Here is a 15,730-nt window from a genome sequence, read left to right on the forward strand (position 1 = left end):
TAGATTGCTACTGGGAAGCAGCCGCATAGAACAGGGAGATCAGCTCAGTGCTTTGTGTCCACCTAGAGGGGTGGGATAGGGAGGGTGGGAGGGAGACGCAAGAGGGAGGAGATATGGGGATATATGTATAGCTGATTCACTTTGTTATATATCAGAAACTAACACACCATCGTAAAGCAATTATACTCCATTAAATATGTTAAAAAAATAAATTAAAAAAAATAAATAAATAAAATAAAATAAAATAAAATAAACCTGGGTAAGGGGATCAAGGTGAAGGTGGAGTATTTATCCAGTAGGCCCATCTGAGAAGGTGACATCAGAATGAAGATTTGTATAAAACCCTGGAGCAGTCCTACAGATACCTGGGGGCAGAGCTCTCTCCAAGCAGAGGAAATGAGAACATATTCAAGGCTCTTAGGTGGGTGGCAAGCTCGATATTTTTGAGGAATACCAAGAAACAGGGTGGTAGAGCTGTGAGCGGCAGGAGATGAGTTTGTGTGGACAGGACGAGGGCAGATCAAATGGAGCCTTCAGACTAGAGTAAAAAGCTGGAATTTCATTCTGACTGAATAAATCCATTGGGGGATTTTCAGCAGAATAGTCACTTTCCATGACCTGATTTACATTTTAATAAGATTACCTGAGCTCTTGACTTGGGGGTGGGCAACATGAGAAGCACAGAAACCAATTAGGAGTCTAAATAGGGGTCTTGGACTAGGAAAGTAATGGTGAACATGGTGAACTGATTAAAATCTAGATCTATTTTGAGGTTGGAGATGATTTTCTGATATAGTAAATGTGAAGTTTGGGGGCTAGAGAGGCATCAAAGATAACTCCCAGTTTTTGATCTGAACCACTTAGTGAAAGGTGGTGTTGTTTATGAAAATAAGAGGAAGAACAGTTGGGGAAAAGAGAATCAAGGGTTCTATTTTGAAGCTGTTAAATTTGAAAATCCTGTATAGACATCCAAGTGGAGATGTTGAGCAGGGAGTTAGACATACACGTCTGGAGCCCAGAGAAAAGGAAAGGGTATAAATTCAGAACCACCTAGATATAGATATTTAAAGCCACAACAGTGAATGAGATCACTAAGGAGAGAGCATAGTAAAATAGAGAAGACAATCAAGAGATTGAGCCCTAGAGCACCCCCCAAATTTTTAGGTCAAGGAGAGAAGGACCCAGCAAGAAGAAGGGGAAGGCACCGCCATTCCATAGCAAGAAAACAAGGCAAGAATAGAGCTGCCCAAGCCAAGTAAAAAAGGTGCTTCCAGAAGGAGAAAGCAAACAACTGTGTCAAGTGCTACTGAGCTGTCATGATTGAGAAATGTCCATGGGATGTGGCAAGATGGAGATCATTGCCAGCCTCAACAAGAAGGGTTTCATGGACTTCCCTGGCAGCCCAGTGGTTAAACACTTCGCCTTCCAATGACAGGGTGTGGGTTTGATCCCTGGTCAGGGAGCTAAGATCCCCCAGGCTCTACAGCATGGCCAAAAAAATAAATAAAACATAGAACAGAAGCTATACTAGAAAAGTTCAATATAGACTTTAGAAGATGGTGGTGTGGGAAGATGCTGAGATAGTGTCTCCCCACGACTAGGGTGCCTGCCGGCTGCTGGTAGGGAACCCTGACACGCAAGGAGATGGGAGGAACCCCCAAGTGAACCCGGTAGGTCGTGGGGGGACAGAGGTGGGAGGATAAGTGGAGGCCAGACAGGATCAGCACCCATGAGGCCGGGGAGATCAGGAGAGGCAGGAGGGAGGGGCCCTCCAGGAGGAGCATGAGAGAAACAGAGGGTGACTGTCCTGCCCACTTGGACCAGGGAGCCTGCTGAGCTCCCAGCCTGATCCCCTGCCCTCCAAAGCCCCCTCCCCAGGCCACGTGGGTCCCTGGGGGCATAGGAGGGAGGCTGGGGACATCAGGAGAGGTGGGCAGGAGGGGCCCTCCCGGGATGTAGGGACAAGAGAGGAGTGGCGGGTGACTGCCCCACCCACCAGAGACCAGAAAGCCTGCTGGGCTCCCAGGTGAGGTCCCCTGCCCTATGAGACCAGGGATGGGGGGCAGGCCTGGGCCCCTTCTGCTCCTTGACCCTAAGCCCCACCCCCCACAGCCCCCAGGGCCTTTTCCAGCCCTGTGGGTCCTGAGCATTGGCCCCACCCACTGCCCAAACCTCACCCTTGCTTAGGCCCCACTCTCCACAGCCAAGGCCTTTCCCCTGCCCCCCCCTTTTTTTTTTTCCTTTCCCTCCTCCTCTTTTTTACTATTGTGGTACTGATGTACCTTCCAGTTGTTGACTCATCTATATTTTTATTTTTATATTCTTTCTAACGTATCTGTTAGTTTCCTAGTCTAATTTTATTTTTTACATTGTTATTGTTCTCTTTCTTTTTTTCTTTGCCACCCCACGCAGCTTGCAGAATCTTGGTTCATGAACCAGGGGTCGGGCCAAAGCTCCTGCAGCGGGAGCTCTGTGTCAGAACCAATAGACTAACAGAGAACCTCAGACCCCAAGGAATATTTATCAGAGTGAGGTCTCCAGAGGTCCTCATCTCAGCAACAAGACCCAGCTCTACCCAACATCCTATAAACTCCAGTGCTGGAAGCACCAGACCAAACAACCAGTAAGACAGGAGCACAGTCCCACTCATTAAAAAAAAAAAAAAAAATGAAATGGCAAACAAATATGTCACAGATGAAGGAGCAAGGTAAAAACCTGCAAGACCAAATAAATGAAGAGGAAATAGGCAATCTACCTGAAAAAGAATTCAGAGTGATGATAGTAAAGATGAAATTAGAAATGTAAAAGGAGAAATCACAACTGACACCACAGAAATGTAAAGGATTATAAGAGACTACTACAGACAACCATATGCCAATAAAATGGACAACCACAAAGAAATAGACAAATTCTTGGAAAAGTACAATTTTCCAAGACTGAACCAGGAAGAATTAGAAAATATAAACTGACCTATCACAAGTAATGAAATTGAAACCATAATTAAACCATAATTAAAAATCTTCCAACAAACAAAAGTCCAGGACCAGATGGCTTCACAGGAGAATTCTATCAAACATTTAGAGAAGAGCTAACACTGATCCTTCTCAAACTCTTCCAAAAAATTGCAGAGGAAGGAACATTCCCAAATTCATTCTACAAAGCTACTATCACACTGATACCAAAACCAGAAAAAGATAACACAAAAAAAGAAAATTATAGACCAATATCACTGATGAACATAAATGCAAAAATCCTGAACAAACTACTAGCAAACAGGGGCTACCCTGGTGGCGCAGTGGTTGAGAATCTGCCTCCCAATGCAGGGGACATGGATTTGAGCCCTGGTCTGGGAAGATCCCACATGCCGCGGAGCAACTAGGCCCGTGAGCCACAATTGCTGAGCCTGCACGTCTGGAGCCTGTGCTCCGCAACAAGAGAGGCCGCAATAGTGAGAGGCCCGTGCACCGCGATGAAGAGGGGCCCCCACTTGCCGCAACTAGAGAAAGCCCTAGCACAGAAACGAAGACCCAACACAGCCACAAATAAATAAATAAATAAATAAAATTAAAAAAAAAAATTCCAGCAAACAGAATCCAACAGCACCTTAAAAGGCTCATGCACCATGATCAAGTGGGATTTATCCCAGGTATGCAAGGATTCTTCAATACACGCAAATCGATCAATGTAATACACCACATTAACAAATTAAGGAATAAAAACCGTATGATCATCTCAATAGATGCAGAAAAAGCTTTTGACAAAATTCAACACCCATTTATGATAAAAACTCTCCAGAAAATGGGCATAGAGGGAACCTACCTCAACATAATAAAGGCCATATATGACAAACCCACAGCAAGCATCACACTCAATGGTGGAAAACTGAAAGCATTTCCTCTAAGATCAGGAACAAGACAAGGATGTCCACTCTTGCCGCTCTTATTCAACATAGTTTTGGAAATCCTAGCCATGGCAATCAGAGAAGAAAAAGAAATAAAAGGAATCCAAATCAGAAAAAAAGAAGTAAAACTGTCACTGTTTGCGGATGGCATGATATTATACATAGAAAATCCTAAAGATGCCACCAGAAAACTACTAGAACTAATCAATGAATTTGGTAAGGTTGCAGGATAAAAAATTAATGCACAGATATCTCTGGCATTCCTATACACTAACAAGAAAAAATCAGAAAGAGAAATTAAGGAAGCAATCCCACTTACTATCACAGCAAAAAGAATAAAATACCTAGGAATAAACCTGCCTAAGGAGGTGAAAGACTTGTACTCAGAAAACTATAAAACACTGATGAAAGAAATCAAAGATGACATAAACAGATGGAGAAATATACCATGTTCTTGGATTAGAAGAATCAATATTGTGAAAATGACTATACTACCCAAAGCAATCTACAGATTCAATGCAATCCTTATCAAACTACCAATGGCATTCTTCATAGAATGAGAACAAAAAATTTTACAATTCACATAGAAACACAAAAGATCCCGAATAGCCAAAGCAATCTTGAGAAAGAAAAATGGAGTTAGAGGAATCAGACTCCCCGACTTCAAACTATACCACAAAGCTACAGTAATCAAGACAGTATGGTACTGGCACTAAAACAGAAATATAGATCAATGGTTCAGAATAGAATGCCCAGAGATAAACCCACACACATATGGTCACCTAATGTATGACAAAGGAGGCAAGAACATACAATGGAGAAAAGACAGCCTCTTCAATAAGTGGTGCTGGGAAAACTGGACAAATACATGTAAAAGAATAAAATTCTCCCTAACACCATACACAAAAATAAACTCCAAACGGATTAAAGACCTAAATGTAAGACCAGACACTATAAAACTCTTAGAGGAAAACATAGGAAAAACAGTCTTTGACATAAACCACAGCAAGATCTTTTTTGACCCACCACCTAGAGTAATGGAAATAAAAATAAAAATAAAAATAAACAAATGGGACTTAATTGAACTTAAAAGCTTTTGCACAGAGAGGGAAACCATAAATAAGACAAAAAGACAACCCTCAAAATGGGGGAAAATATTTGCAAATGAAACAACAGACAAAGGATTAATCTCCAAAATATACAAACAGCTTATGGAGCTCAATATCAAAAAAACAAACAATCCAATTAAAAAATGGGCAGAAGACCTAAATAGACATTTCACCAAGGAAGACATAGAGATGGCCAACAGGCACGTAAAAAGATGCTCAACTTCACTAATTATTAGAAAAATACAAGTCAAAACTACAATGAGGTATCACTTCACGCCAGTTCAGAATGGCTATTATCAAAAAATCTACAAACAATAAATGCTGGAAAGGGTGTAGTGAAAAGGGAACCCTCCTGCACTGTTGGTGGGAATGTAAATTGATACAACCACTAGGGAAAACAGTATTGAGGTTCCTTAAAATACTAAAAATAGAACTACCATACGACCCAGCAATCCCACTACTGGGCATATACCCTGAGAAAACCATAATTCAAAAAGAGTCATGTACCACAATGTTCACTGCAGCTCTATTTACAATAGCCAGGACATGGAAGCAACCTAAATGTCCATCAACAGATGAATGCATAAAGAAGATGTAGCACATATATACAATGGAATACTACTCAGCCATAAAAAGAAACAAAATTGAGTTATTTGTAGTGAGGTGGATGGACCTAGAGTCTGTCATACAGAGTGAAGTAAGTCAGAAAGAGAAAAACAAATACTGTATGCTAACACATATATATGGAATCTAAAAAAAAAAAAAAAAATGGTTCTGAAGAACCTAGAGACAGGACCGGAATAAAAACGCAGACGTAGAGAATGACTTGAGGACACAGGCAGGGGAAGGGTAAGCTGGGATGAAGTGGGAGAGTGGCATGGACATATATACACTACCAAATGTAAAATAGCTAGTGGGAAGCATCCGCATAGCACAGGGAGATCAGCTCGGTGCTTTGTGACCACCTAGAGGGGTGGGGTAGGGAGGGTGGGAGGGAGATGCAAGAGGGAGGGGATATGGGGATATATGTATACATATAGCTGATTCACTTTGTTATACAGCAGAATCTAACACAACGCTGTAAAGCAATTATACTCCAACAAAGATGTTAAAAAAAAAAGAAAAAAAAAGATTAGTGAAGCAAAAAGAAAAAAAAAGAAATTCTCCTGTTTGTCTTTATTCTCTCCGTGAAATAACAGGCAAGGCCATCAGATTAAAGTGAAGGGAGGGGCTTCCCGGGTGGCGCAGTGGTTGGGAGTCTGCCTGCTAATGCGGGGGACACGGGTTCGGGCCCTGGTCTGGGAGGATCCCACATGCCACGGAGCGGCTGGGCCCGTGAGCCACAATTACTGAGCCTGCGCGTCTGGAGCCTGTGCTCCGCGACAAGAGAGGCCACAACAGTGAGAGGCCCGCGTACCGCGATGAAGAGTGGCCCCCACTTGCTGCAACTGGGGGAAGCCCTCGCACAGAGGTGAAGACCCAACACAGCCAAAAAAAAATGAATAAATAAATAATAATTAAAAAAAAAAGGCGTTAGCCTGTATCAATTTCATTCAAAAATCTCCCACTAAATTAAAAAAAAAAAAAAAAAGTGAAGGGAAAGGGTATCAAATGCTAGAGGAGCAGGAGAAAGTGTGAAACAGAGTCACAGAGAGTGGTGGAGGGAGTTGACCAGGGAACCTAAATGCTGCCCAGACCGTGCATTGAGGTGGGGTCACAAGTTAAGTGACTCTCCACCTCCCATTGCTTCATCAGTGTTGGTGGATCATCTTTACATTCTAAGATACTTTTTTCTATTTTAAACTAGAGAGGATAAAACTAAATACAATAGGAAACATGTTATAATAGGCAAAAATACACAAGTGGAAGAAGTCTTTAACAAAACTCTCCAACCCAACTTTACAATCATAATAGTCTTTACTCTCATTTCCTTCTATACACAGAGTATCCCCATATAAGCTTAGAAGTTCATTTTCTTTGATTCAAGAAGCACTGTACTATCAGGAGACCTACTTCTAATCTCTGTCATTAGAAAATTGTGTGATCCTAAGAAATATCCTTTCTTCCTTCTTGATCAGTAACAGAACTCTTGGTTCTCAGCTGGTGGGTGACTCCCAGAAATAAAACCAACTTTCCCAACTCCCTTTGCAGCTAGGTGTGGCCATGGAATTAAGTTTGGGCCAATGAGATGTAAAGAAAAGTTATTGAGGTAGGTTCTAGGAAACATCCTTTAAAAACATGCCATGTATGTACTCCTTATAGGCTTTTAAATCTCTTCCTCCATGTTAGCTAGAGTTCCAGTCATCGTGTTGAACCATCCTAAGAAAGACCATGAGCTAGAGAGAGCCTGGGTCCTTCACAATTTCACAGAGCCCCCAGGGTCCTGGAGTCCAAACGTCCAGCCTTCAAAACAATGTGAGAGAGAACCCTATTATCATGCCAACTGAACTTAATCATGACTGATAGACTCGAAGTCTCAGTTTTCTCTTCTTTAGACTAAAGCTGTTGCCAAGTTTCCAGTGCAAATGTAGAAGTCTCATTTACAATGCTATCTCTCTGTTTCAGAGGTCAAAGTAGTAAGATCTACAGTAGCTAGAATCCAAAACGTGTGACTCCAACCCCTGGGCTGAATGCCGTTCTGGAATCTGTGTAGTACTGCCAAGGGGGTTAATAGCCAGAGTTTTTACCCCCTCTCTTCACACTTCTATTTCCACAGAGGTGGGCGATCAGACTGTTTGATCGCTCCAGTTCAACAGCACAGTTCTAACACAGGCTTAGCTTGGGTTACGGAGCAAAGAGCCCCTGCTGAATACTTTCTGTGAGCCCCTGGATCCCTCACTCCAGCCCCCAACAATTTCACTAGACTAGTCTGAACAGTCTACTGTACTACACAGAAAACAAGAACTGAAAATTATACCTCTTGTGAAAAGTTTCTCCCCCATGTTTTTTTTTTTGTTTGTTTCTTTTGCTATTCTAAATAAAATGAACAGTATCTGACCATAGGATTTATTCATTAACCTGGGGCACCTGTAGTTTCATTTGTAAAAAGCATCTACCAAAAGGATGGAAAAAAATCTGCCAGAAAAAAACAATTATTCAAAACAAGTTTTGTGAAAACTAAGTCTTTAGGAAATAAAATTTTGAAGTTATTTTGATAATGTGTACGTAACTTTTTTTTTAACATCTTTATTGGAGTATAATTGCTTTACAATGGTGTGTTAGTTTCTGCTTTATAACAAAGTGAATCAGTTATACATATACACATATCCCCATATCTCTTCCCTCTTGTGTCTCCCTCCCTCTCACCCTCCCTATCCCACCCCTCTAGGTGGTCACAAAGCACCAAGCTGATCCCCCTGTGCTATGCGGCTGCTTCCCACTAGTTATCTATTTTACATTTGGTAGTGTATATATGTCCATGCCACTCTCTCACTTTGTCCAGGCTTACCCTTCCCCCTCCCCATATCCTCAAGTCCATTCTCTAGTAGGTCTGTGTCTTTATTCCCGTCTTGCCCCTAGGTTCTTCATGACCTTTTTTTTTTTTTTTAATTCCATATATATGTGTTAGCATACAGTATTTGTTTTCTCTTTCTGACTTACTTCACTATGTATGACAGACTCTAGGTCCATCCACCTCACTACAAATAACTCAATTTTGTTCCTTTTTATGGCTGAGTAATATTCCATTGTATATATGTGCCACATCTTCTTTATCCATTCATCTGTCGATGGACACTTAGGTTGCTTCCATGTCCTGGCTATCGTAAATAGAGCTGCAATGAACATTGTGGTACATGACTCTTTTTGAATTATGGTTTTCTCAGGGTATATGCCCAGTAGTGGGATTGCTGGGTCGTATGGTAGTTCTATTTTTAGATTTTTAAGGAACCTCCATACTGTTCTCCATAGTGGCTGTATCAATTTACATTCCCACCAACAGTGCAAGAGGGTTCCCTTTTCTCCACACCCTCTCCAGCATTTATTGTTTGTAGATTTTTTGATGATTGCCATTCTGACTGGTGTGAGGTGATACCTCATTGTGGTTTTGATTTGCGTTTCTCTAATGATTAGTGATGTTGAGCATCCTTTCATGTGTTTGTTGGCAATCTGTATATCTTCTTTGGAGAAATGATGAATTGGGCGATTGGGATTGACATGTATACCCTGATGTGTATAAAATTGATGACTAATAAGGACCTGCTGTATAAAAAAATTAATTAAATTAAATTTAAAAATTAAAAAAAAAAAAAGAATCTCCTAGGATTTTCAGCCAATTTAGGGAAATATAACTTGCAGGAGAAAAAAACGTATAAAATATAATGCTCTAACAGAATCTCTCTTTTGAAGCAGTTAAGCCTTCTGCATCCTATGCAAATAGCATGGAGCCAACAGAAACTGCTGTAAGAGCCAGCAGTGGAAGTCTGTGTCTGCATTTTCTTTTGATCTCTCTGGATTTAATGCCCTCATGAAGCGCAAATGCAATATATGCATGTCACAGCATGGCAGAGGGATAATATATTTCCCCCTGCTTCGCTGAACATGAGTTGTGTATCTTGTCATCTTGAGAGTCCACAGTGTGGTACATTTATCCCCATTAGAAAAGCTCACTCCAATAATATATGGATGCTGCAGCCATTTATGACAAATATGTAAAATCATAACCTTATACCTTCGGGGGATGGGGTGCATGTACATTTAATCTATTAACCATGCATTGATAGATTTTTGTTAAAGATTTTGTTAAAGATAGATTTTCAAGTCCAAGACTAAAGGGCAAATGTATGGATTATATTCCTATATAAAGGCAGGCTCGAAAGGCTATAACTTTAATTTGAAGACAGAAAAAAGAACAATGCTTTCCACTTTGGCCATATAGGAATTCACTTTGCCCATCGTGAGCAAAAAACTATTTAGAACAGAGTGCGTGTTTATAAGTATTGTTTGATTAATTTGTGATAGTACATTCAGCTCTTTCTAATCTCATTTTAGGGCTAAAGATCGCAATGAAAGAGTACATTTTTTAAAGTGATCCCAAAATAAGGAACTATTTACAGTTCAAATCCCAACATTTACTAGCATGTAATCTTGGGCAAGTTTACTTAATCCAAGTCTCAGTTTGCTCATCTGTAAAATGGGGATAATAATTATATCTACTTTATAGGATTGCATGTAAAGTGGTACTCAGTAAGTGTTGGCTATTTTCATCATGATGATTACCTAAGGACCCTCACCAGTATACCAGTGGGAAGGGCTAAGCATAAGTGAAAACAAGAAAGTAGGGAAGCTGCCATTGACTGTGCTCTCCAGTGATCCTTATCCACTCCCAAGGTGTATAAGGCGATGTCCCCAAACGCAACTGAGAAACAGACACAGATGCTGAGAACCACACAAAGGCCTGATAAACCCAGAAAAAGTTGGGGTTCTATTATCATAAGCTCCAAAATTTAAATCTGTGTCTACATCTAATTGGTACACAAAAACACCTTTTAGCAACCTTATAACCAAGAGAATAATGGTCGGGGGGCACTTGAAGTTAGTGATAGGATTAGTTTTCTCTCCTCTGTAACCACAGGTTACAGTGTTTACATCTTTCCAATCTCAGGTTTAACATTTCTTGGAACAGACTGTGTAAAACACTATCAATTAGTTGATTCTCTATGTTGGTAAGGCTATAAACACACTACTCAATTTCTTTGGCTTGGAGGATAAAAGCCATGGCATTGAAAAATAATGTTTCACACCATTTTCCATAAAGTTAAAGATTCAAATACATTACCAGTATTAAAATCTCATAGATATTCTTAATATACCTGTTTCTCCGATTAACACAGCACAGTCATTAATATACTATATTATGTTATGGAGTTATAATTGCAGCCAAGCAGAAAATAATTACTATCTATCAGCTCTCACGTTTTACAAAAGCAAAATTATTTTTCCTTTGTTTTAGAAGTTCCCTAGAACAAATCCTAGTTTTACATTGGCAGCCCTTTCATTTCATGACCCAACTGCACATGTCTCTACAAAGCTTCATATATCCTTCTGGGCTCAACTCACATGTAGCAGTTTCAATTTTAAAATCTAATCCAAGGGCAAATCCTCCTGATTCCACTGCAAACACCTGGTACCGACAACAGTGAAAAAATACTGGGTCTCTTTCAAATGTATCTCCATGTGAAAACAAGTGACACACATCTCTCAGAACTATAAAGCAATTAATTAAAAGCAATTAATTTATGTCACCAAGCCAATAACAAACACTCACTCTCAGATGTATACTTGGGCTCCTGAAGGTACAAGAGTCCTGGCTCAGGCAGTGTATAGATCATTGGAGAACAAGATAAGTAAGGGGCACAAATAACTAACATAAGGCAGATGAAGAAAAGGCCTGAAAGAAAGATAATTATAAGGTTCAGAGCAGGACAACTCAAGATCATCAAATTAGATAGACAGACATCATTGAAAAGATGCAATGTAAGGTTGGTAGAAATTCATCCAAAGAGATAAGGCTGGACATTCCTGGCAGAGGGAACAGCATTACGAAAGACCTTAATGCAGGAAAGCACATGGTGTTTTGGAATCAACAAGTGATCCAGTTTGCTTGAGTCAAGAATAACCTGTGTAATGGACTTCTGTTGTTTCTGCTACCCAAAATTTAGTTTGATATTTCAACAAATACATGCAGCTATGTAACCATTAAACTATTACCATAATCAAGAAATAGAATATTTCCATCCCCCCCAAAATTCTCGCTCATGCCCATTTATGGCCATTCACTCTCAACCTCTGGCCCCAGACAACCATGGGTCTGCTTTCTGTCACTGTGGATTGCTCTTGCCCATTCTAAAATGTTATATAAGTGTAGCCATATAGCATGACTCTTTGTGTCTGGCTTCTTTCACTCGGAATAATGCTTTTGAGATTCATCCATGATATTTGGTATATGAGTAGTTTGTTTCTTTTTATTCTTGAGGAATATTTCATTATATGGATATATTATAATTTGTTTATTCATTTTCCTATTGAGGGACATTTGGGTTTTTTGAGGGTTTTGGCTATAATGAATAAATTTGCTAGGAAAATATGTATACAAATCTTTGTCAGGTTATATACTTTCATTTCTCTTGGGTAAATATCTAGGAGTGGAATGGCTGGGTCTTAGGGAAACAATATGTTTGATCCTATAAGAAACTTCTGAGCTGTTTTCCAAAAGGGTTGTACCACTGTATATTCCTACCAGCACTCTATGAGGGTTCCAGTTACTCCACTTTTTTGCCAGCCAGAATTTGGTATTTAAGTCTCTTTAATCTTACCATTCAAGTGGGTACATAGAGGTATTCTGTGATTTTAATTTGCATTTTCCTCATGTCCAATGATGTCAAATATCTTTTCATGTATTATTGGCCATTCTTATATCTTCTTTCATGAAATATCCACTCAAACCATTTGCCTATTGAGTTGTCTTCTTATATTCTTCAAAAAGGGAATCTTTTTACCCTCCTGGTTTGTCCCATGCAATCAGGCATGCATTGGATAAACTTCTTCTCTGTGTCTCTCTGAATAATCTCTGTTGTTGTTTTTATTTAAGTACAGTTGATGTACAATATTATATAAGTTATAGGTGTATAAATAGTGAGTCACAATTTTTAAAGGTTATACTGCATTTATAGTTATTATAAAATATTGACTATATTCCCTGTGTTGTACAATATAACCTTGTAGCTTATTTATTTTATACATATTAGTTTGTACCTCTTAGTCCCTTAACATTATATTGCCCCTTCTCCGTTCCCTCTCCCCACTGGTAACCACTAATTTGTTCTCTATATCTGTGAGTCTGCTTCTTTTTTGTTATATTCACTAGTCTGTTGTATTTTTCAGACTCCACATATAAGTGATATCATACAGTATTTGTCTTTCTCTGACTTATTTCACTTAGCATAATACCCTTCAAGTCCATCCATGTTGCTTCAGATGGCAAAATTTCATTCTCTTTTATGGCTGAGTAGTATTCCATTTTACGTGTGTGTGTGTGTGTGTGTGTGTGTGTGTGTGTGTGTGTGCGCACATTTTCTTTATCCATTCATCTGGTGATGGACACTTAGGTGGCTTCCCATATCTTGGCTATTTAAATAATGCTGCTATGAACACTGGGGTGTATGTATCTTTCACATTAGTGTTTTGGGGTTTTTTTGGATATATACCTAGGAGGAGAATTGCTGGGTCCTATGGTAGTTCTATTTTTAGTTTTTTGAGAAACCTCCATATTGTTTTCCATAGTGGCTGCACCAATTTACATTCCTACCAACAGCATACGAGGGTTCCCTTTTCTCCACATCCCTGCCAACATTTATTATTTGTGCTCTTTTTGATGATAGTCATTCTGACAAGTGTGAGGTGACATCTCATTGTGGTTTTGATTTGCATTTCCCTAGTGGTTAGCAATGTTGAGCGTATTTTCATGTGCCTGTTGGCCATCTGCATTCCCTCTTTGGAAAAATGTCTATTCAGGTATTCTACCAATTTGTAGTGGGGCTGTTATTTTTTGACATTGAGTTATATGAGCTGTTTATATATGTTGGATATTAATCTCTTATCAGTCATATCATCTGCAAATATTTTCTCCCATTCAGTAGGTTGTCTTTTCATTTTGTTCATGGTTTCCTTTGCTGTGCAAAAGCTTTTAAGTTTAATTAGGTCCTGTTTGTTTATTTTTGCTTATATTTCCTTTGCTTAGGAGACAGATCCAAAAAATGATTGCTACGCTGTATGTCAAAGAGTGTACTGCCTGTGTTTTCCTCTAGGAGTTTTATGGTTTCTGGTCTTAAATACATTTAGGTCTTTAATCCATTTTGAGTTTATTTTTGTGTATGGTGTTAAAGAACATTCTAATTTCATTCTTTTACATGTAGCTCTCCAGTTTTCCCAGCACCACGTATTGAAGAGACTGTCTTTTCTCCATTGTATATTCTTGCCTACTTTGTCATAGATTAATTGACTGTAAGTGTGTGGGTTTATTTCTGGGCTGTCTATTCTGTTCCACTGATCTATGTGTCTGTTTCTGTGCCAGTACCATATTGTTTTGATGACTGTAGCTTTGTAGTATAGCCTGAATTCAGGAAGCATGATTCCTCCAGCTCTGCTCTTTGTTAAAATTGTTTTGGCTATTCAGGGTCTTTTGCATTTATCTGAATACTTTTTTAAAGTCTGGCTCATAGGTCAGCTGGGAAGCTGAGAAGGTCTCCTTCTCTGTGCAGCTTTTCCCAACTTCCCAATCACTCCCTCCTCTGTGCTCTCACAGGACCTCATTCACACATTCCTCTATAATGGCATTTACCATATCACATCATAATTCAGACTTATGTATCTCTATCTGCCCCTAGACTGGGAACTCTTTGAGGGTATAGGTGAATATGTTTCTTCTTTGAATCTGCTCAAGGCTTAATATAGTACCTACCACATTTAAGTACTCAGGCTCACTTAAATATGATTATAGATCTGTAAGGGAAGGAATACTGACCTATTGAGACAAAAGCCATGGAGGGGTAAGGGTAGGTTCAGAATTCCGAGTGAGTCACTTATTCGTTCAATAATTTAACAAATAGTTCTTGAACTCTATGTACCAGACATCTTAGATGCTAAGATGCAGAGATAAATGAGCTAAACAAAATCTCTGCCTGGGTGGAATTTAGCCTACAGCAAGGAAGACAAATCCCTTAGCCACAAGTTAAAAACCAGTGTGGCACATGCTACTGTAAGGGAAATCCGGGATGAAAAGGGAGCTCATTGCAGAATCTCTAACTCAGATTTTGAAATCAGAGGAGAGTTTGTGGAGAAGTGATACCTAAGCTGAGATGTGAAGGATGTGTCAGAGGAACCCAAGTCAAGAGATAGAGGAACAGCAGCTCATGCAAAGGCCCAGATATAAGAAAAGAGCAAAGCTCATTCAGGGAACTACAATATGCGGGTAGAACTGGAGAAGAGCTATTGGATATAGGGAAAGACTGCAGAGGAAAATGCTGGTGATGGTTCCAGTAAACAATCAACAAAGGTAAGATAAAGGCTTTTTACAAACCTTGATTTTTGTTGCATAAGAGGATCAATCATTTCCCCCTATAATCCCACCTCCATCGGCCTGTATGATCTTGGAAAAGTAGAACCTCCCTGTATCTCTGTTTCCTCATCTGTATCATGGAAATAAAACCTCCCTAAAGTTGGTGTGAAGAATGAGCTAATGCAGGTAAAATGCCATGTCAAAGATAAACTAGGACTTCCCTGGTGGTGCAATGGTTAAGAATCCACCTGCCAATGCAGGGGACATAGGTTCGAGCCCTTGTCCGGGAAGATCCCACATGCCGCAGAGCAACTAAGCCCACGTGCCACAACTACTGAGCCTGCGTTCTAGAGTCCGTGAGCCACAACTACTGAGCCCGTGCTCCGCAACAAGAGAAGTCACCGCAGTGAGAAGCCCATGCATCGTAACTAAGAGTAGCCCCCATTCGCCACAACTAGAGAACGGCTGCATGCAGCAACAAAAGACCCAACGCAGCCAAAAATAAATAAATTAATTAATTTTTAAAAAAAAGATAAACTAGATGCTCACCAAATGTTTTACCCCTCCTGGGCACAGTCAAAATACATTGTGCAGCAACCTTATATCTAGGTGGGCCATGTAACTCATTATGACACTAGAATGTGAGCCCAATGGTGGTATCAGTTC

The sequence above is a fragment of the Balaenoptera acutorostrata genome, chromosome 5, assembly GCF_949987535.1.
Source record: "Balaenoptera acutorostrata chromosome 5, mBalAcu1.1, whole genome shotgun sequence".
Lineage (NCBI taxonomy): Eukaryota > Metazoa > Chordata > Mammalia > Artiodactyla > Balaenopteridae > Balaenoptera > Balaenoptera acutorostrata.